The 21,823-nt window shown below is 41.6% G+C and overlaps 1 protein-coding gene across 5 annotated transcripts in view; it reads left to right on the top strand.

Annotated features, from left to right (window-relative positions):
• The window catches only part of LOC133496039 (uncharacterized), a 72,151-nt gene that overhangs the window by 22,956 nt on the left and 27,372 nt on the right, over nt 1–21,823 (top strand). The gene's annotated exons all lie outside the window — the stretch shown is intronic.

The raw sequence follows: 21,823 nt of genomic DNA, 5'->3' as shown, positions 1-21,823 counted from the left end.
GGGACACAGTCTTATTCCACACGTCTTTTTGTGGCCTTAAAATGAACGCTTGCTTTATTAAGAACATTTTCTGATCTTACTTTTAGTGGCGGCCTTGCTCATTACCACGGGGCGTTAATCTATATTAAATTATTACCAGGGAGAAGAAAAAAAATGAGAGAAAATGTCCTTAAGAAGAGTTCAAGTCCCCAACATCAACTCTTAATGACATCATTCTTCTGCTGTCATTAAGGATATTAAAAATGCATTAAGAAGGAAAAGTACTGCTGAGCGCTGACAAATCAGATGGCGTTTGCCCCTCGAGAATTCAAAATAAAAGTGGGCTGAAGTTTTGAAATGACCCCATGCACTTGCAGTTTGTGAAATTTAGTCAGACGTTGTACGACAATGGCTGCACTGTACTGACATACAGATGCTTTTCCATAATTTAAATGAAAAATATCAGTGATCCAATCAGAGCAAAAGCTCACTAAGATATGAAATATTAGTGAGAAATCCAAACATCTCAACTGCCTGGTGTAAAATGCCAACTAGAATTGCTTCATGCAAGGCATCCTGGGCATTTCCAACCCAAATCTTGCAAATCCGATCAAAGGAGATCAAATATTACGTGTTCAGGGAGATTGGTTTTTTTTTTTGTTTTTTTTTTTTAAATTTTACGTGTTTTTAAAGTATACTTTCATACTGTAATGCCTTTGCATCTGGGAAAGCCGAGCTTTTCAGAAGTTAAGAGCAAAATACATTTTCTTTTGAATGAGTCCGGAACATATTGCAGCGATAAATTGATTGACTATACAGTAGTTATTTTTCAGGTTTTTTTTTTTTGTTTTTGTTATGTGGACACTTCTCCAGCCATCAGAGAAATTTATGAAAAATTGCATTATAAGGTCTAGTTGTTTTACAGTACAAAATGCAGGACGGCATGTCAAAATTGTCAAAAAAGTCCCGTTACATGATCTTCATCAGAGAGTATTTTCCTGTAAGGCTTGACTGAAAGTTAAACGCGGCGGTCATGTCATGCTTGACCTTTTTTCTACCAATTCCCTGTCCCCCGCAATGATTTTTTTTTTTTTTTTTAATAATGATCCGGGCTTACAAGAGTGAAGATTGCTCACATTCTCTCTCCTTTACGTTGTTTTATAAGCTAATACCTGCCCATAATGCGTTTGTACTTTACATCCTGCCAGTACTTAACATTTGCACTCCATTTTGTCAGTCAAGGCCCAGTGAGTATGTACAACAATTTCATTTGTGCTATGGGCTTCCTCTTGGCGTTTTAACGGTGTTGACTGAATACACATCTTTTTGGGTGCATATAACATTACATTTTATCGACGTAAGCCCGTGTTCGCTGCGACTACGGCCCATTGCTCTATCAAATTTGCCATCAAGATGTTCTTGTAGCTTGTCCAATTCATTTGAAAAGTGAAGCCTTACGCAACCCGATGCAGTTTCCTCTGCGCACACGGCAACCCATTACACCGTAATATCTATGGCGCCTTACAATAAATTGTAAATAGGATCTAAATTGGGCATAAACGGGTCATACAGTCCTGGATGTTTATTTGGCAGAAAACACCATTAGAAACAATAGAAATTGTTTTTAAAATTTTGTTTACATCCTCAAAAAAAAAAATAGATTGCGAAAAGATTTATAGCAGAATTTCAGTTATGCTTATTACAAAGTATGTCAAAATTACAAAAAAAAGTTAATTAGCCGATAATAGCATAGTTGCTGAAGTTTTTTTTTTTTTTAATGTCTTGTGCAACTGTAGGAGCGGTTGACGCACCAAATCTACCACTACCTTGATTATTTTCTTTGCCTCCTTCTCACTGTACAATACCGAAAATGAAGTGAATGTCAGACCTACCGTAATTCCTGGCCTACAGAGCGCACCTGTTTATAAGCCTCACCCAGTACATTTTGTAAAGGGAATGCCATTTGGTACATACATAACGCCGCAAGTGCCCACATTGAAACCGATATTTGAACACGAGATATTTATAAAGAAAGACGATGCACACAGTTTAATGCTAGCGCCACCGTTCAACTCTATGTACTGTTTTAAAAAAAAAAAAAAAAAAAAAACATTCTGGTAAAAATCACTGGGAAATGGCAGCAACAGGCTAGCGGAGCGCTAACGGTGCCGGACTAGTAAAAGTCACTTCCTCGGCACATGTATTCGGTCTCACTCTTACCTTTTCCGCTCGAGTGCCCCCTTGCGGCCGTTAGAAAAAATGCACAAGTTAGCTGTTTCACCGCATAAACCGTAGGGTTGAAAGCGTGTGGAAAAAGTCGCGGCTTATAGGCCGGAAGTTACGATAGATGGATGGACTAGAAATGAGAAAAAAAAAATAAATACTAGCATAATAACTCTCATATTTTAGGAAAAAAGTAACCTGAACCTGACAAGTTATTTCAAGCCCCCCAAGCGCTCCCCATAAGCTGGACCAGTAGGAGATGAAAACGGGTAGCGATGATGGCGAAGGCCTGCCTGGCTCAATGGGACGCACGCGGCCAGACTGGCTGGGTCGAGCGGTCATAAAACTGATGAGGTCTTAGCGGGGCGATCGGATTCTAATGTGAATTAGAGTTAAAGAGAGCTCCCCACCAGGCTCGTACTCGGGACAATCTCGCTCACTACCAGGCATCCATTGCTAATATGACATTCCCTGGGATGGCGGCTAATAATAATCACAGAGGGAGGGGTCTTTTATGCCTGCAAGGGACATAAAGAAATGTGGCAATTGTGCCGTTTGCTTAATGCTCATCTCATGGGAACGGCACACAATGACACTTTTAATTCTCTTTGTGGTTTGTTTACAAAGGAAGTGCTAAGAGATACCAACAGAGGGTGGGAGCTTCTCATCTACCCTACAGCTGCCAACGCTTCCCCACCATTACGTTCCGATCAGAAATCTAATAAACAAATCATCAATCTTCATGTGAGTCACCAACACAAATGGTCCGTCGTCCTCTGCGGTGACTTCTAAAGGGGGCCTTGAACATCCCTTTATTTGACCATTTCTCTTTCTCTGGTCACAAATTCAGTAAAATATATTGTTGAATCTCATTATCGGATTTTCGCCCGTGTGCCATTACTCAGAGCGAATAATCTGTAATGATGCTCTGGCGTCAACACGGTGGGTCGTGTCACGTCGGTAATTAGAATCCTCTAAAGTGCTTTTGTGTCTGTGAGAAATAAGACAGAGTAGAGTTTGCATTAGCCTTTTGGATTCGTGGAATTATAATTTTTGGGGACCCAATTGGTAATATAAATGTAGGGTTAGGTGATAAAGGTGTTTCTTTCCTAACATTAGATTTCATGAAACTCTGTTACCTCCTGGTTTACACTTTTTGGGTACTATACTGCTGCAGGGGGTGGATGACTTCAAATAGTTGGGGTCAACAATACAGAGCAACGGTGAGTGTGGTAAGGAAGTGAAGAAACGGGTCCAAGCGGGGTGAAACAGTTGGCGGAAGGTGACAGAAGAGTCTCCGCTAGGATGAAGGGGAAAGTTTATAAAACAGCGGTGAGGCCGGCCATGATGGACGGATTAGAGATGGTGGCGCTGAAGAAACAACTGGAAGCAGAACTGCAGGTAGCAGAAATGAAGATGCTGAGGTTCTCGCTCGGAGTGAGCAGGTTGGATAGGATTCAAAATGAGCTCATTAGAGGGACAGTCAAAGTTGGATGTTTTGGAGACAAGGTTAGAGATAGCAGACTTAGTTGGTTTGGATCTGTTCAGAGGCGAGAGAGTGACTGTATTGGTTGATGGGTGCTGATGATGGAGCTGCCAGGCGAAAGAGCGAGAGGAAGACCAAAGAAAAGCGTGATGGATGTTGTGAGGGCGGACATGAGGACAGTGGGTGTTAGGCTTTAATGAAGAGGGTTTGTCAGATATCCTTTGTCCGGTTAGAAGAATCCTTATGAGGTTTACCTAAACTAATCAATCGTGGGTTGAGGGTCGTAGTCCTTAGACGGACTGCTGTCAGAAGTAGGCGGGCTTGTCACCCATGGCATGTCCTGTCAGGAAGGTTTTTCAACCCAACGGAAGTGGGTTGAGGGTACTACTCAGAATTTTCTTACTGTAATGTTCTGTCTGTTTTGAATCCAATATCTTCGTGGAATCTTGGAAATCAATCATATACCTAGTTTTTATGACATTATAATAGTGTGAATAGTTTGAAGGGGTTATTTTTTTTTGGTCTCACTGTTCAATATGCTAAATTTACACTGAGGACTAGCATTGTTAACGGACGCGTCTTTAAACGTTGCATTTTGGTGAAGCGGAGTCAGTAAATAAGCTCCCACAGGACAACTGCTCCAGTGCATCCAAACCCCATCGCTCAATCCGTTTTAAAACAAATTATTTATTTATTTATTTACACAATGCTTGCCCACAGTCGGCTTAAATACAGAATTGGACATTTAAAGCATTTCACTTGTGACAGGCCTGCTGTGAAAGAATAACACATTCTGCTGAACAAATAGGCCGTGGAGGCTGCCGGGGGTCCCTGGAGTCATCATCCCGCGACCACGGAACCCCTCCCCCGCCTCCGTCCTAGCGCCCCCGAGCTCTAGGACAGGCTTGTTTCATTATGGCGGCCCGTCTGGAAACATATTGCCCTTGTTGCGCCAAATCAAATGCTAATTCTCATCTGGGATCTGGATGCGCGTCTTGCACACACTGCAGACCCCAAACCATTACAGATGGAATGTTTCTAAAATTATCACGAGCTTAGGGTGGGAAGGAACAGTCAACATCTGCCTTGTTAAGCGCTTTCTGAACTTACCTTTGCTTGTGTGCGAACCAGACAAAAGCCATTGCTCACAGGCAGTCTGTCAAAGCTGTTCTCTAATCAACCAAGCGTGGGCCTCCCCTCTAAAGAGTAGCAAGACATTATTCAGCTTCCTCCTTTTGATCTTGAGGCCACAACAAATCGTGCAAAGCCACGGCTGACTGGTTAAAGCAGGAAGGAAGACTCGACAAAATAAAGGCCCGACAATGGGCTCTTGTTGTCGGGTCGCGGATCCCAAGGCCGGTGCCGGTGAGCCGAGCCGCTTCAACCCACAGTGGCCAGACCTCACCGCACGCTCGCAAGCCTTGAAGCCAAACGTCCATCCAAGGGTTGGCGGTAAAAGAAAGATAAGAAGAGGTTGAGTTGCAAAGCGGAAGACCACATGAGTTCAAATTTTAAGAATCCCGCAAAAGGAAGAGGGTGAGTGAGCATCATGATACATTTCTGAAAGAACTTCACCACCCCAAAGAGGTCCAATAAAATAGCGGACTTTGCATGCTGTCTATCTTAACAAAAAAACAATTACATACAAAAAAGTAAACATTTTAACACTGTATTATTATTATTATTATTTTAATTATGGATATTTGCAGATGTGTGATTCTCATTACACAGCAATGATGATTAAACTAGGATCAATGAATAAGAATAAGTAAGAAGACCAATTTTGGCCTGGATTTAATTTCAGTTTTTTTAAGTTTTAAAATGGGAAAAAAAACAAGTTTAAAAAATGTACTGCATATTTTAGACTGTTTGACTCAATATTTAAGATTAATTTAGTTTCAAAATATGGTGAAAACTTATTTTCAAGGAATGCTCAAGATGTCGGTTATGCAGATGCATAGGGAAAAAAAAACGGTCTGTTTTCGAAATGTAACTTTTGGAATAAATACAGGTAGTATAACATACAACAATAAAAAGGAAGGTGAGCGTTGTCCTACAGTATACATTTTTTAAATTCTAGTAAAACTACACAAAAACAGATTTGTGAAAGATGCTGTTTGAGTTTCTGGAGTAAAACGGGAAATGTTTACAACTATACAACCCTAATTTTTCCTGACTTTCCCAGCACTTGTCACAATTCATACTGCCACTGATGGCTTAAGTGTGGCGCTGAATGTTAAACGGCGTTGAGCCCCGTGGCTGAGGTATTGCGCCCCCCCCCACCCCCCACCACCACCACTTAGCCCTATTTGGCCACTCACGCTCACACTCATAATCGAGCGCCTCCTGCTGTGATTATAAATGGGGCCTCAATCAATAGCAAAAGAGAGGAATGAAAAGCGAGCGACGTGGCGAGCGCCGCGGGGCAAGCTCGGGGGGCAAACATGATAGCGTAAGGGGGGGGGAGGGGGGGAGCAGCTTGAAAGCGGCTTTCGCTCTGACAACGTTGTAATTGTCCCACGGGGGACTGCCAGCTCTTGTTATTAGAAAACAAACTCTCCCTGTTGGCCATTTGTGCTGCACTCTGACGACATGGTGTGCGTTGAATAAACGCTCTGGAAATGCATAAATAAATGGATAAAGTGTATTTAGTTTGCTCAGGATGAACTACAGATTAGCTTTGTCCACGCATCATCAGCACCATTGAACAATTTTTAAAATCACTTATTTAAACTCACTTTTCCTACTCGGTGTTCAGCATAAAGCGTTTTGAGGTTTTTTTTTTTTTATTACTTTGCAACATATGCAGACAGAGCAAACAATAATAATACTCACATACATATATTTTTTTATATTGTGATGGAATTTAATATTTCCATTCATTTTGACGTGTCTGAAAATGCAAGTAATACATTTTTGCAAATCTCTCTCTGCCACGACATTTAGTGACAGCAAGAACAAGTAAATGCGATTCAACTATATGACAAAAGGTCAATTGTTATATCCTGTTGCCCTTGATGACAGAATAACAGCTTTGTGTTGAACTGAACAGCCTCAGATTTCCTATAGGGTATGATTTTTCCAATGGGGAAATATGCATCTCGACTCAATTAAGACTAAGAAACAATGTTTAAGTGGGATGGCCTCTATTTGAGCAAACAAGCTATATCTTCAAATTAGTTCCTCATGCATCACTGCAATGACTATTACTGCACATAATGATAATGCATATAAATAACGTTGAAGGGTTGAAAAAAGTGTGTATTAACACTTGGACACGTGAGTTTGTGTGACTAATTTAAGACATTTAAGTGCGGAAATGAGCTTCTCCATCACAAGTCCTCGCTTCCATTTACGTTTCTTGCATGCAAGTCAATTTGTGGCTGCCCCGCACCATAAATCAACGACAGCAGAATGCTGCGTCGGTACCTCTCCACATTACCCCAACGTCTGTGTATATATGTATGTGTGTGTACTGTTCCCTCAAATTTTTTACGTGTCTGAGCAAATGCACTAAGGGGTGTCGCTCCCAACTTTGCTTCAATTATTATTTTTTTTTTAACCCAGAATGATAACAGCGACGGTTTTTCTTCGTATAAAACTGAATTATTGCTTGCAGAATATCTTTCACAATGCATATTGAAAGTTGAATGATGCTCCCAAACAGTTTTAGGGTTAATGTTATGTTCCCTCCTATATTTAAAAATACAGAATTAGCTTTTTGTGCAATGTATCATCTGTGCTTTCATCCTCAATCATTAACATTACACACCATCTCATCCTGCACTTTCCACTTTGGCTTTAGACCAGACCTTTTTACTCAAAAAAAAGAGAAATGCTAACCACTTTCAGCGCTTTTTCTTCCATTATTCACATACTCCGACATTCATTAAAGCAACAGCATTTTTTTTTTTTTTTTTACTTTTACCATTATTATCAAGAGTAAACGTAAGCAACATGTCTAACTCTTTGCTCAGCATTGCCCAGACTGGTGGTGGGCTGTGTTTGTAATTGACCCCTCCGTACAGGGCACTTAACCACGCCTCCTGAAGTGACGTCACGCCACGTGCGCTGACGTAAGACAAACAGTAAAAATGGCAAATACAATACAATACATTCTGAACTGAGACAGACTCCATGCTTCTCATTTCATTCAAATCAACGATATATTATAGATTCTAAATACAATACATTCTTAACTGAGAGAGACGCCATGCTTCTGATTTCATTCAATCATTCACACGTAGCAATGTTATGCTAGCGGAGAACGTCTCATTCATTTATACGAGACGTGTATGAAAAATCAAATTTAGGGCATATCTTCGTGCAAACACAGTCTGGTTAACTTTAGGCTGCGAGCCAGCAAGAAATCGACACGTTTGTGCAGTCCGATCATCGCTAAATATCGCTCAACAAAGAATAAGTGTGTCAATCGTTCACACGTAGCAATGTTATGTTAGCGGAGAATGTCTCATTTATACGAGACGTGTATTAAAAATCAAATTTAGGGCATATCTTCGTGCAAACAGAGTCTGGTTAACTTTCGGCCGCGAGCCAGCAAGAAACCGACACGTTTGTGCAGTCCAATCATCGCTAAATATCGCTCAACAAAGAATAAGTGTGTCAATCGTTCACACACACCAGTTATGCTAGCGAAGAACTTCAAATTCATTTATACGAGACATGTATTGAAAATCAAATATAGGGCATACCTTTGTGCAAACATACTGTTCCGGTTGATATTAGATGGATTTAGTTGATGATGCGGTCTTCCACAAAGTTTGATCCATCGAAGGCATTTTTCGCACTGGGTCTTCGGTTTTGGAAAGGGTACGAATCGAACTCCACCAACTAGCCTTTCAGGATAACAGTCGTCACTATTACAAAGTCCGTGACTACACCTCTTTTTTGTTAAATAACCCAAATACGCGATAAAACGCTAACTAAACCTATACTGGACCATGCAATGTTGTCTGAGAAAATGGCGGGACAAAAACGGGCTTTGGTTTATGCAGATCTCTGGCCTCTGATGGGTCAGTGACGCGGATTGTGCAATATCCACGGAGGGGTCAATTATGAGTGTACCCCTCTAAGAGCAGAGGTGGGCGGGGTCAGGTAATGTAGGAAGTGGAGTGTGTGGCCCAGTGTGGCCGAGCAGCAGCTCGTTGTGAGAGGCAGTGTGTTGCCGTGTTTAAAAAAAAAAAAAAAAAAAAAAAAATCATGCTGTAGTTCACTGCGCTGGATCTGTTTTCATCTGTGCTGTGTGCGACAAGTGCGCAAATTGCAGTTGCGCAGCTTAGAGGGAACATTGTATATAGAAGTGTTTCTTCAATAGACTACCATTAAAGAATTGCAATTTAGTGGATAACGAAGGAAAAATAACATATCTAAACAAATAAATGAACAGTAGACGTCTGGTGATCACTCGACTTCTGTCAGGTCCACTCCCTCCCCGTGCTTCCACCAGTAAAGGCCTAATAAAAGACACACGAGGCAACCAGGCACAAAGCAGCGGTGGTCAGTAAAGTAGGAACAAGAGTGTGTGACATATCAGGAAATAATTGATGACCCGCCCTCGCCTCTCTCTCTGTTTCAATCTATGGCTCAGCAGATGAAACAAATGCTGCCGGCTTGCTTTGCTCCTTCGGGTCAAACAAAGTGTCTTTTTTTTTTCCTCACACGCGCCTATGGATGGCTGTAGGGCGAGTGTACGGGCAGCCATGCTGAAAAAGTCCTCGTGTCCTCCACAAAAATGATACGAGTGAGTTTGTCTTATGCCAGCACGTTATTTGTCAGTGACAAAGTTGTCATTGTAATCCTGTAATAAGAGGGGCTGTCATTAGTTTTTGAGCAGTTGATTCAAAGCAGAAAAAAACATGCAGGGATGAGAATTAGGGATGGGCACTTAAATAATTTTATTCCATGCTTTACTTTGGGGTGTGGGTGGGCGCATCAACTACAGGGAAAATTACCCATCAATTAAATCAATCATTCTAGATTTTGATTTTATTCTACTTTTTTCTTATTTTCAGTATTTTTATTCATTTCTAAGTAGTTAGTTGTCCATTTAAAATCATTTTTGTGATTTGTTTTTATTTTAATTCATGGCGGCACGGTGGGTGGCACAATTGGTTAGAGCGTTGGCCTCACAGTTCTGAGGTCTGGGGTTTAAATCTTGCAGACTTGAGTGCAACCAATGGTGTATTCTGCGGCGTAGCAGCAGCAGCAGGGACGGGGGCCGCGGTTGATGGGGGAGCTGTCATTGTACGACATTACCAAGACAATGGGGCCATATGGGGAACAGAAGGATGTCCCGCTCGCTTCTTTTGGGGCGCACCTTATTATTCCCACCGGGCGGTCACTTTGAGGTTAGAGCTCTTTGCATAACAAGTGACGCGCGAGGGGGAAAGTCATTTACAGGCACGATGTAAGGAGGAGGAGATTTATGGCCTTTGAACAAAAGTCAACACGCCGATGAAGGCTCACGGCGAGATAATGGCGCAACGTCGTGTTCATCAAATCAACATTATGTCAGCGGGCCTCCCGGGGCCATCATGTCATGCTACCATTATTCTTGCCGGACGCACAATGGAGGGATGCAGTCTCAAACTTGGAGGGGGTGGGGAAAATACAATTTTTAGGGATGTGGAAAAAGAGAAATTTGGGAACCATCATCACACAGCAGCCTGGTATTATGGCAAGGTCTTCCGCTTCGACTAAAGAAGCTGTCCCAGCTGAGTTTGGGCGAGAGGTGGGGTACACCCTGGACTGCTTTGCTAGTCAACCTCAAGGAACAGATACATAAAGAGATTCACACAATCAGACAATTTCGAGCAAGGGTGTCAAACTTGTTTTCAACGTGTGCGATGGTGACCGTTTGAACAGTAAGAAGGATTCTGCTATGCAAACGTTGATATTTCTCTTTACCTTCTGTCTGAAGCAGGAAAAGTTGTTTAAAGTTGCATTTACAGTACAATTTTTATTATAAACTGACGTCTGCTAGCCAGCAGCTGAGCTGCACTGCCTGATTTACGATTGCAAGCTCGATTTTTGCATCCCGTTTGGGTTCATACCTTAATTTTACTTTATGTAGCATTTTGGTTTCTGATTGTGGCCTCTTGGTTGAGGGCCCTACCTTAATAGGTTCAATAACATACAAAATAAATATGTAGCAAAAATGTTTTTTCATAGGGTAATTTTCAAGTTTTTTTTTTTTTTTTTTCAAAATTCACTGCGGTGAAAAATATGTTCGGATGTAATACAATAAGATTTAGGAACCACTTCCTTGTGGCAAAAGTAAGGAATTATTGTGAACTTTTGTGTTGCAACTACAGACAGTTTGTATTTTTACTCACAAAAACATTGTTGTTGCTCATTTAAATATTTTTTTATTGAAAACCTGTCTCTATATGTGCTGTTTTTTTTTTTTTTTTTTTTAAATTGAAATACTTGGAAAGTTTCACCTGAGGCCATTAGCCCTCGCACCAGTGTCAATAATTATTCTGCTATCTGCATGTAATGAATTGACCGTTCCCATAATCCGTCTCGTAATGGCTTTAGGACACCGAAGGGTCCTCTAAAGAAGATGAGAGCATATTGATCCACAAGATGAATGCTCTTTAGGATGTTAATAGTCTAATTTGCCTTAATGATTTCCCCCAGTCAAGGACAGGATAATATACACTTAAAAAGGCATTCCAGGCTGGAAAGCACAGAAAACTCGACGCTTCCTGCATGAAAATGTAGGCCATGCGCGTCCGATGTAGGGGAATTGATGGTCAGGCCCGTATTAGTTTGTCTTTATTTGTTTCCTTCCGAGGTAATTATCCAGGATTAATGCCTGTAGTGGGGCGTCGTGCAGAATAAAAACCATATTCCTTTCCATCATAACCTGCCTACACGTAATAAACAGAAATTTTTGTCGTCTTCTATAGTGTGGCCTTCAGGTAATGCAGAACCAACTTGATGGTGGTTTGATGCATTTTACAATTAAAGAACAACTAGCGGGCAGTGTGTGACATATTGTCAATATTATTATTCCTTCATTCATTATTATTACAGTATATAATTCAATTGCATCTTCAAGCAAATATCAAACTGCTTCAGAATCCAGCATTGGGGAACCTGCAAAAAAATATGCATGCTTTAAAAACATAAATAAAAATAAGTGTTAACTATTGACATTAACTGTGAGGTAACTAGTCTTTTTTATTTTTTTTTTAGGATTTATTTTTTCTTAACATTTGGGTGAGGGAGAAAAAATTTAACTTTATGTAATTTTGTTGATTTTTGCATCATTTCATGGAGAAAAAAAAAAACCCCACATGGATTTATCTTTTTGGAGGGTGTTTTTTAAAAAATCCTTTGTTGTAGTGGGAGTGGGGAACGTTCATATCGTTTATTTGGGTTTGTTTCTGGATTTATTCAGCACACAATCGAACCCAGCAAGATATCAAAAAATAAAACGCCTCCACAAAACCAAAAACAACCCAAACATCTGCCAAAAACAAGATTTCTTTCCCCCGTGCCAAAATATGAAAAGAAAAACAATCCCTACCCACAAAAAAATGTCATTAATGGGTGATGTTATTTTCCTGACCCCGAAAAATATTAAAAGAAACACAATAAATAATACATAAATAAGAAGACTTTTTGCGGATCTATTTTTTTATTTTTTGCCCAAAAACCATTAAAGCAAAAAATAACCCTGCAGCTGCTCTCCCCGCCTTTCCCGACCAAAACATTAAGTGTAAAAAGAGAGCCAAAATAAACAAACAAACGAACATAAAAAATGGCGATTTGTAGGTCAAAAAAAAAAAAACAAACGGCACATACGAAGGCCGAAGCCCAGATTCAAACCCTGAACGTTAGAACTGAGAGGCAGATCTGCTCATCACTTGTCCACTGTGGTGCCATAGCCCTAATCAATGTGTGTAAATTATAAAAAAAAAAAAAAAAAAAAGTCAAAACACTTTCACTAAAACTAGTGCTACCAGAAGATGCAAGTCTTAACATCCCAGGAGTAACCGAAGGAGTCAACGTCGTCCCCTTTTCCCCACTGGCAATTTTTACATTTTATCATTGAAGTCAATGAGGCAATCTGCAATTGACGGCGCCAAGAGCGGGATGAGTGTATTCAGAACGCGGTCACACAGCCAATCTCCCGCTAAAGAGCAGCGATAATGTAATAATGCCGGGGCTGTAATGGTGCTGAACCGCTCCCATTCATTCCGACACTACCTGATCATTGCTTTAACGGAATAACGCATTACTCCGGAGGAAAACGGCCGCGAACCTCCGGCGATATCTCCACAATGTGCACCCTTCCTTTTTTTTTTTTTTTTTTGTTACCTCGGGTAACGTTCCTGTCGCCGTGTAATAAAAGGCGGCACCATCAGGATGAAATGAAAAAGAGATTGAAGCCCTTCCGCCAATGCTTCCAACGGCTGTTTGGAAATACCTCATTTTTCCGGCAAAACAACACCACACACACTTACACCTGTAAAGCAGCTTTGATTGAGCGTCATTGCACTCGGCTTGTCAATCCCCCCCGGCCTGCCCCTCCCTTGACAAACGACACTTAGCTCCCCGTCGATGGCGGCCTACCTGAATGTACTAAAATGGGCCAGGGCGCACCAATGTTATGGCCATTCATCCCGTCGAAATGACTCCTCTGTCTTACATAATTATCGAAGTCCCCTCCCAGTTTGCCCCCGCCCGCTGCCATATAAGAAGGCAGCTGAGCAGAGGTGACGGTTAAGGACATGGGAAATATATGACAGACCAAATAAAGCTTAACGCTAATTGAGAAAAGAGAGAGGCGCAAAGAGGTGACATCCGCCATTAACCTTATATGGGGCCATTTTGTAAATCAATGTCACTCACATTTAATAACAAGTGTAATCAAAGAAATTATGCAAATTTAATTTGATGCCTCTTGCATTATGCAAATCCCCCTAGCCAAATATAATGAACGCTGACACCTGACCAGCGTCGCGTTGTTGCAGCAAAGCGATACATGTTCACCATTGCTGGAATAAGAGCAGAATAATAGAATCAAGACATTCATATTCCTGTGATTCCATATTTAATCTGCAAGGGACTCTTCAACTCATTTCATCATAACAGAGGTCCCCGTTTTTTTTTCTGCAGGGGTTACATTCCACTAAAAATCGGCAAAAAAAGCAACATTTTTATGATCATTTCTATATAGTTTAAAGCTCTATGCATCATACCAAAACTACATATTCATATGAGGATGTGGGGATATCCTTATGTTCACACTTCAGTATCTGTTACTTTGAATTGTTGCGGATTAAAACGGCGTGACCTGGCCTTGAGGGACGTGACAGCCAATGAGAGCAGAGTGAGCTGACGAGGTACTACACGGGTGTCAAACTCAACGCCTGGGGGCCAGATCCGGTCCCTCACGTGTTTTTATGTGGCCCACGAAGGCCAATCACGTGTATCAACTTCCATGACTCTTGTTAAAAATCTGTACCATTTTTGCGTGACAAACTTCAACAATAGTTGAAAATCCCATTATGCTTTATTTCTGATTTCGAAATTATTTCATTTCATGTGTAAATATGATTTGACTGAAACCAAATCGTTAATTGCCATCACGGGCCTCTGAAGGAAACCAAAACAAAAGTTTGACACCCCTAGTAGTAGTAGTAGTAGCAGTAGTAGATTCTACTAGCTATGGATGGAAAGATGGGTGTAGGTGGGCACATTGATGGTTATGAATTGACGAAATCACTGATGGATGAATTTGATCAATTGCTGGATGATGGATGGATGGTAGAATGACTTGGAAGTAGAGAATGGGAAGTCAGATGAAGGGATTAAAACATGAACAAAATATTTCATTACTGATGGTTCGTTGTTGGTGGATTTATTAATTGACGGATGAAAGGATTGATTTTATTTTTAATAGATTCATTGATGGATGATGGAAGGATGAATGGATTTAATAACGGATGATTTGATTCATTGGACTTTTCGATGATTTCGTTGATTGACGTTATGACTGATGTGTGATCAGATGATATTGTCCCCAAATCATTTAGATTCTACATTGACAATTATGTAAAAATCGTGAAAACACTATTTTCTTTAGGTTATTGGTTGTATAAAACAGGGAGTTTTGACTAAAATGATCTTCAATTCTGATTGTTCCGCTGTCTCCCGTTGTACGTACAGCACCTTCCCTCTTCGTCGCTCGTGAGGAAGTCCTTTCCTGAGTCAAATGAGCTTCGATCAGTCCCGGCGGTAGCCCATCAAGAGGTGGGGAGGTTAGTTGGTCGTCACGGCCATCTAGACCTCGGGCCCGAGGTGCGCGCCTGCCAGAATCAATGCTAATTATGCCGCCATCTGTGCGAGCTTGACACCTGTTCACGTCCGCAGAAACTTGCGTCAAGACGGCGCGAGGAGATCCACTCAATTTTGCAGAAAGTACGGAAATAAATTGACAGCTCTGGTGGATAACTGCCGAGGAAGCTACAAGTCATTACTCGTCGATGTGGGCGTCCCTACATAAAATCTTTGGAAAGAGACAACCTTGAATGTAACTTGAAGGGTCATTGGGGAAAAAAAGTTGCTAAACATCCAATTGGAGCCAATCAGATCAGTAACTGCATAGGGAATAAAACTACTGTAATTCACGGCCTACAGAGCGCACTTGGTTACAAGCCTCACCGAGTACATTTGTAAAGGAAATACCATTTCGTACATGCATCGTCGCTCCCTTCTGAATCGACCCTGATTGGTCCGCTCATGTTGTAACTGCAAGATCAGCCTAAATTCTTCTCCCAATTATGCATCATTTACAGAGATTGTTCAAATTTGGATATTTCCGTATTTTTTTCCCCCAGCTGTTCAATTTCAAGCCCAAATCACATCGCCTCCATTCCAGTGGCAGTATTACAATGTAAATAATTACTCCTCTTATGAGATGGCTGGAAGGAACCTATTGAGCCGTGAAAAAAAGTTCTATTTGTGATCAAGGACACGTAGTAGCAAGACTTTAGCTACCAGCGTCGCCTTGACCAAGCCAACCACGTTCTAGCAACAGGAAACCGATAAATCCGCTTCGACCGTTTGCTCACCGAGACCAAAAGTCTCTTCAATTCTTTGCCCTCCTTGAAAGAGATCTGCCATTAAGGTGACATGAGAAACAAATGAGGCCAATTTCTCCTCCAATGTCCCATCTGATATGTCAATAAAAAGTGCCCGCATCCATAGAATGCTCGCAGATGGATTTTTCCTCGCTGGGAGACAATCAGTAGAATGCATCAAACTCGCCTCCAATGTGGGAGGAAATCACTCGGACAAAAACAATTGACGACTGGCGTTTAGTAGCAACTGCACAACAGGTTTTGGTGAAATAGAAGGACGACGTTTACAGTACTTGCAACGTTTTGTCCGGGAAGATAAGGAAGGCGACGCAAGGGAATGATGTTTGTACCTCTTTCATCTTGTCAAATCGGAGGAGTTTTATTTTGCCACTGTACAAACAAGGCACGATATGCTGCTCTGTCTTTTTGGAGGACTGTTTTCCTAAAACAATATGCTTTTCAAAACTACCAAATTGGCATAATAGCACATTTCATCAATTTTCATGACTCCGGGTGGGGGGTGGGGGCTCTCATTTGTGCAATGGTCTTCATTAACAGTGCTGATAAATAATAATAGAAAATTAAATTAAATTAAATTTGAGAAATACAGAAAAATGCCCGGAAATTTGTTGCATACCTCCCGAGTACATAAACATCGATGCACACAACGTTGTGGAGTGAGAATGGATCCGTGTTAACATGTCCAGAAGGAGAAGCATAATGTTCAATAAAATGAAGCAAAAAAACGAGGCGATCATTGTGCTTTTCTATAATGGGCAATATCGTATAAATATTTTATTGCTGTACATTAAGGAATAGTGCCCGAGGTTAAAGTTCTCCAGTCACAAGGTCAAAGATTTATTTACATCAAGTCATGCTTGATATTAGCACTCTTAAAATTAAAGCTTTCTCGAGCTACAATCATGCTGTCAATTTGTTGATATGAGCTGTTTTGTGTAAAAAAAAAAAAACCACGATATTTTCTTTCACTCAGTCCGCAAAATCAGAATAGCTCGTTTCAGACGTGTGTCGGCCCACTTATTAAGTTGGCCAGCTGCCATGTCGATCCCTCCCATTCTTTATTGCCCTGCGTGGAAAAATATGGCTAATGCGAAGCACTGAAAAGTTAAGCTAAGGGGGAATAAACGTCGATCGTGATCAAACTTCGTTCGCGGCGGGGCAAGCGCGCCGCGATTGACGGAGAGAAATGAGAGTAAATCCCAATTAGAGGCGAACATTACGAGCCGCCGTGCGCGGTGCGATGATGCTTATGCATAGAATTATGGCGTCATCTGCCGGTGCCGCGCCGTCGATAGGCGCTCATTAAGTAACTGCTCATAAAGTCAAATGTTTTTTTCAATAAATATCAACGAGAACGAGGCTCGGAGATGCTTGGCGGCCCGACGACCGATGGCAGCATATGCTGAGGTGGATTGAGTCCTCGGGCTCCAATCTGGCTCTCCCTCGCTCGCTTTTGTCTCTCGGACTTAGATGATAAATCACGTTGGCTATTTTTTTTGCCATTATGTTAATCAAAACGCTCGCCATATGCATTACTATTATCGGATTGCGAGCGGAAAACAACGTGCTCGCTTGCCACGTAGGAGCTTTAATTGATGGCGAAAGGCAGTTTCGGGCACGCCGGCGGCCATTCCAACAGCTGCTCTTGTTTATGTATGCTGTTAACATGTTATATATGTGTGATGGCGGCTCTGTTTGTGTAAACTGAATCTAAATGTAACTAGATTTTTGGTTCATGTTTGACAAAGCAAGTGCAGCATTGCTCCTTAAAAAGGAAGTTGTTGACCTTCTCGGTGGGCCTAAACACGATCACAAGCACATACATGAACAGCCTCCATTATATTTGTTCCCTGAAGTTATATTAATAAATTCCCAACAGGCAATTTTCTTCATAGCTTCACATTTCTCTTGGCTTCCAGTATTTGTCAGCTTTTAGCCTATATAAGCTACTAGTAGAGGTCGAACAACTAATGATTATGTAGTCGACTATAGTCAACAGGAAAGTCAATTAGGAAGTCAATTACTGACTGATGGCATTGATATTTTTTCAGCGGATCCCAACCTTTTTTGTGCCATGAACCAGTTTCACCCAAAGACATATTTTGAAGGGTCGACATGGAAACATAAAAACAGTAGTTGACCAAGTTTTAAACATCGATGCGGAGTACTAAAGTTGACTGACTGGTTCAAAACTGACACATGTTAATCTGATCTGCCCAAGGGCCTAAAAGACCAGCCTTGTTGCCCCCTGTAATTTTTATCCAATATTAGCAAAGCGATGTGGATTAAGTGGTTTGGGAAGTAGTAAGTTAAGTGTTTTTTTTCCTAATGAAATTCCAAATTCAAATTACAGGAACAGCTTGCTAACCCAAAATGTTGTTGTGACTTTTAGCTGGTTCGAACAGGAATCGCCACATTTGTCGGGCAGACGTTTTACACCGAATGCCCTTCCTGACACAACAACCCCATTACCGTATTTTCCGCACTATAAGGTGCACCTTCAATGAATGGCCCATTTTTTCAAAAAAAATCATATATAAGGTGCGCCCATTATAACGCGCATAGAATAGACACTACAGTAGAGGCTGGGGTTACGATAAGGCGCACCGTCGACTTTTGAGAAAATGAAAGGCTTTTAGGTGCGCCTTATATGCTACTTATTTATTTTAATCGGGCTTAGGGGCCATCTGTGGCTGGGTTTTGGTGCACTTGCCGGTAATTGAACCCGCACTATCTGTATGAAAGCTACCAGCTCGTCCCACAACACCACCTGTGTCTATGTAGGTCAGCCGCAACAGCGCTAGCATGTTTCTGTCCTCTGATTATTTAGTAAGAGCAACACGGTTCAAGCCTACCTAGCAAAACACATCAGTCATTTATTGATTAGCGTCTCTGGGGAGTATGATGTATTTTGTTTTTCACGTTTTATGACAAAATTCTGTTTTCTATTTTTTGAGGGGTGAGGGGGGCTTAGTATCCATTGTTTCTGTAATGGAGGTGTAATAGTGGTGGTATTAAGCAATGAGTTCAATTTGTTAAGTCCCTGTTATCAAACCCCTAACTGTGTCTTAAACTCCAAGGTTGCTCCCGTTGTCCCTGCCAGACGTCCTTGACTGGAGCCAGACGTGAGTCTAGAACGGGCCGTTTGGCTAACAATGTCATTGTTATGGCCGTTGTCGTCTCAATTAGCAGGCTGGTGCTAAAACAGAAGAGCTCTAAAACGGTGACATCGGCGTTAACGCGGGACACAACGCCGCTCATAAACCGGAGCGCTCATGCCCGCCGCTGACGGGGGGCTGTTAGCCGGTCGTCAGACCCCCGCTCCCTCGCGGCGGAAGTGGGGAAACGGGACCCTGAGGTTTCAGTAATGGCCCACTCAGCTAGTCCGCTGTCATGCTTTGAATGTGAACGCACAACACGCGCTTTTGCACGCCATAACAATGTGTGCTGAAGTCATTTTGGAAAGAAAGCTTTAATCTGCTTGCCATGATACAAAATTGAAGATTGAGAGCATTTTGTACCGCGTGACAGACTAAATGTCTTCACAAGAGCAACACGTGATGATTTCTGCACATAATGCTGTGTTTAACAATGATTTCCATAAGTAGGCACTATTTTTTTTTTGCATATTCTTGTGTAATGAAGTGAAAACTTGTTTGTAAACACGTTCAACCACATTTTTTTAAAGTAGCTCAGAATTTAAAAACAAGCAGTCATTTTACTCGCACTGTTTTTTTTTTCTGTCTCGCCCCCAGTCTCTAAGTGACCTCATCAAGATGTAGAAGAGTGCAAACGATGGTGGCGAATTGGGGGGGGGGACAAAAAAAACAAAAAAAAACGGCGCTAACATTTATTTATCCTCGCTGCTCGCCTTGTCTCGTTGGAGGCGTCATTAGAGCAGCTCGCCGCGTCCCATTCGCCGCCATTATCTCTGCTATCAGCGGCGCACAGCGAGATTCCAGCAGGGCTATAAATACTTGGCCTGGACCACATGCGGCTAGCACATCATCTCTAATGTCTTTTTTTGCGCTCTCTCCCGCTCGCTCGGTGTGTTCTGGCAAAACAACTTGCAGAAGTTAGACGTACATTAGGTGGGGGTGGGGGAGGGGTGCACGAAGGCGGCGGGAGGGCGGGGGTGGGGGCACCTAAGCAACATCTAGATAGTGTCAGGAAATGATAGATGACAGATGTCTTGATCATCCAGTCCACTGCGTCAGGGTCACTGGCACTGCAACTTCCCAAAATGTGCGCGCGCGCACAAAAAAATCTGAATTCATTATAAAATTGATCTATATCTTATGTTTAGGACCAAGGACGCCATTTGTATCGCAATGCAAATATATATCATTAAATGTTGACACTTCATTTTTCCTCACACAAAGTAAGAAAAATGCTCGGCAGCGTGCGCCCGAGTGGATTGGTCGTCGTCGGGATTGAGCAGTTTGTCGCAATTTCCGAAGGTGCAAAGCATCGGGGCCATTGTGAACTTTACAGGTATGATGAATAATACAAAATACAAGACGTAACGCGTGGAGATTGAGGTTTGCCGCATTCTTTCGCATGGGGAGAAATGACTTATTTGTGTATTCCGCTCAAGTCTACATACAATGCTACCTCCTTTAACCATTTATTAGCCACCTCTTCTGTTTATTTCTTTATGACACATAAAAGCAAAGGTTGTTGAGACCCACTGCATGTCGAAGCGTTTAGGCCACTGTGTCACTGCCGGGTACAAATGGTTGAAGATAGCATAAGCAGTCAGACAGAGGAGATATTTTGTCGTCGTGTTGCTATCTAAATAACGGCCGTAAAGCCGAGCTAACGGCGTGCGCAGTGGACAAACGACGACGACGGTCACCGTGCTGCTCCCTGACGCGGGAGGACAAAGTGAGGGCTTCATTTCCTGCCTCTAATGACTGTGTACTTCCAGCGCGCCACCAATGACTGAGCAGAGAACGGGTATCAATCATGAAAGGCTGCCTAGCAGAGGAGTAGTGGGGCACGTCGGCACACCGTGCATTGTTCATCTTAACCTTGCTTGGCAAGCTCATTAAGTATGCAAGTGGTGTTGGGAGGAATGACTTGTAATTTGGCATTAAATTGTTTCTTACCTCAGCAGGAAAAAAAAAAAAAGCAGAGGAGGCAATGACAAATTTTATTGGGGTGTTCTATTTGTACTTATGCACAAATTCATTCTCTGGTGTGTGAGCCAAGTAGTTAAATGGCAAATAGAAAAAAAGTGCATGTAAGGCTATGTTCACAGCACCATCCCCAACTGAGATATTTTGTTAAATACGATCTTTTAAATATAGTTGTTCACTTTACAAAAAAAATGACTTGAACTGTAGAGGGAAGGTGTCCATGATGTCATGAACACAACCTGCAGACTTCCGACAGGATTGCCAGAGCCCACATTTGAACCCACGACCTTTTAACTATTCACGCTGCACACCCACCGATCACGCAAATTTGTCTCTTTCGCCCGAACATTCGAAGCTGGACGATCTGAACTTGTCCGGGAAGTAATTCCGGTGCCTGGCCTAAGGGAAGCCCCACCCCTTGCCGATCTTACAGCGCTGATGAAGTGCGTGCACTTTCAATGTGTCCAAATATGTCATGTGAGCAAAAGAAGCAAGGCAAAGTCATCGTACGCATCCGGTGCGTACGTAGCATTAGGCTTATGTGCTAGCTAAGTTGCCTTGTTATTCAATAATTGGATTTAATAATATAATTTAATAATTAGCAATTATATTTTATCATGTCATTTGGTCCTAATATTTTTTCCACGTTATCACGTTATATTTATTCTTTTTAATTTATAGACATATTTGTATTCTTGTGAATGTTTTAAAAATTCATTTTATATATTTAACACAACATGAAGAGAAATAGACAGAACATACACAGCAGGAAGAGAAAATGTAGTGACGATAAAGATTTTTTTGATACTGTATATTTTCTTATTGAATCTTGTTTTTGTTTAAAAACTTTTTCT

The sequence above is a fragment of the Syngnathoides biaculeatus genome, chromosome 22, assembly GCF_019802595.1.
Source record: "Syngnathoides biaculeatus isolate LvHL_M chromosome 22, ASM1980259v1, whole genome shotgun sequence".
In the NCBI taxonomy this organism is placed as follows: domain Eukaryota; kingdom Metazoa; phylum Chordata; class Actinopteri; order Syngnathiformes; family Syngnathidae; genus Syngnathoides; species Syngnathoides biaculeatus.
The sequence above is the reverse complement of the archived record's forward strand: the minus strand, read 5'-3'. Positions and strand labels throughout refer to the sequence as shown.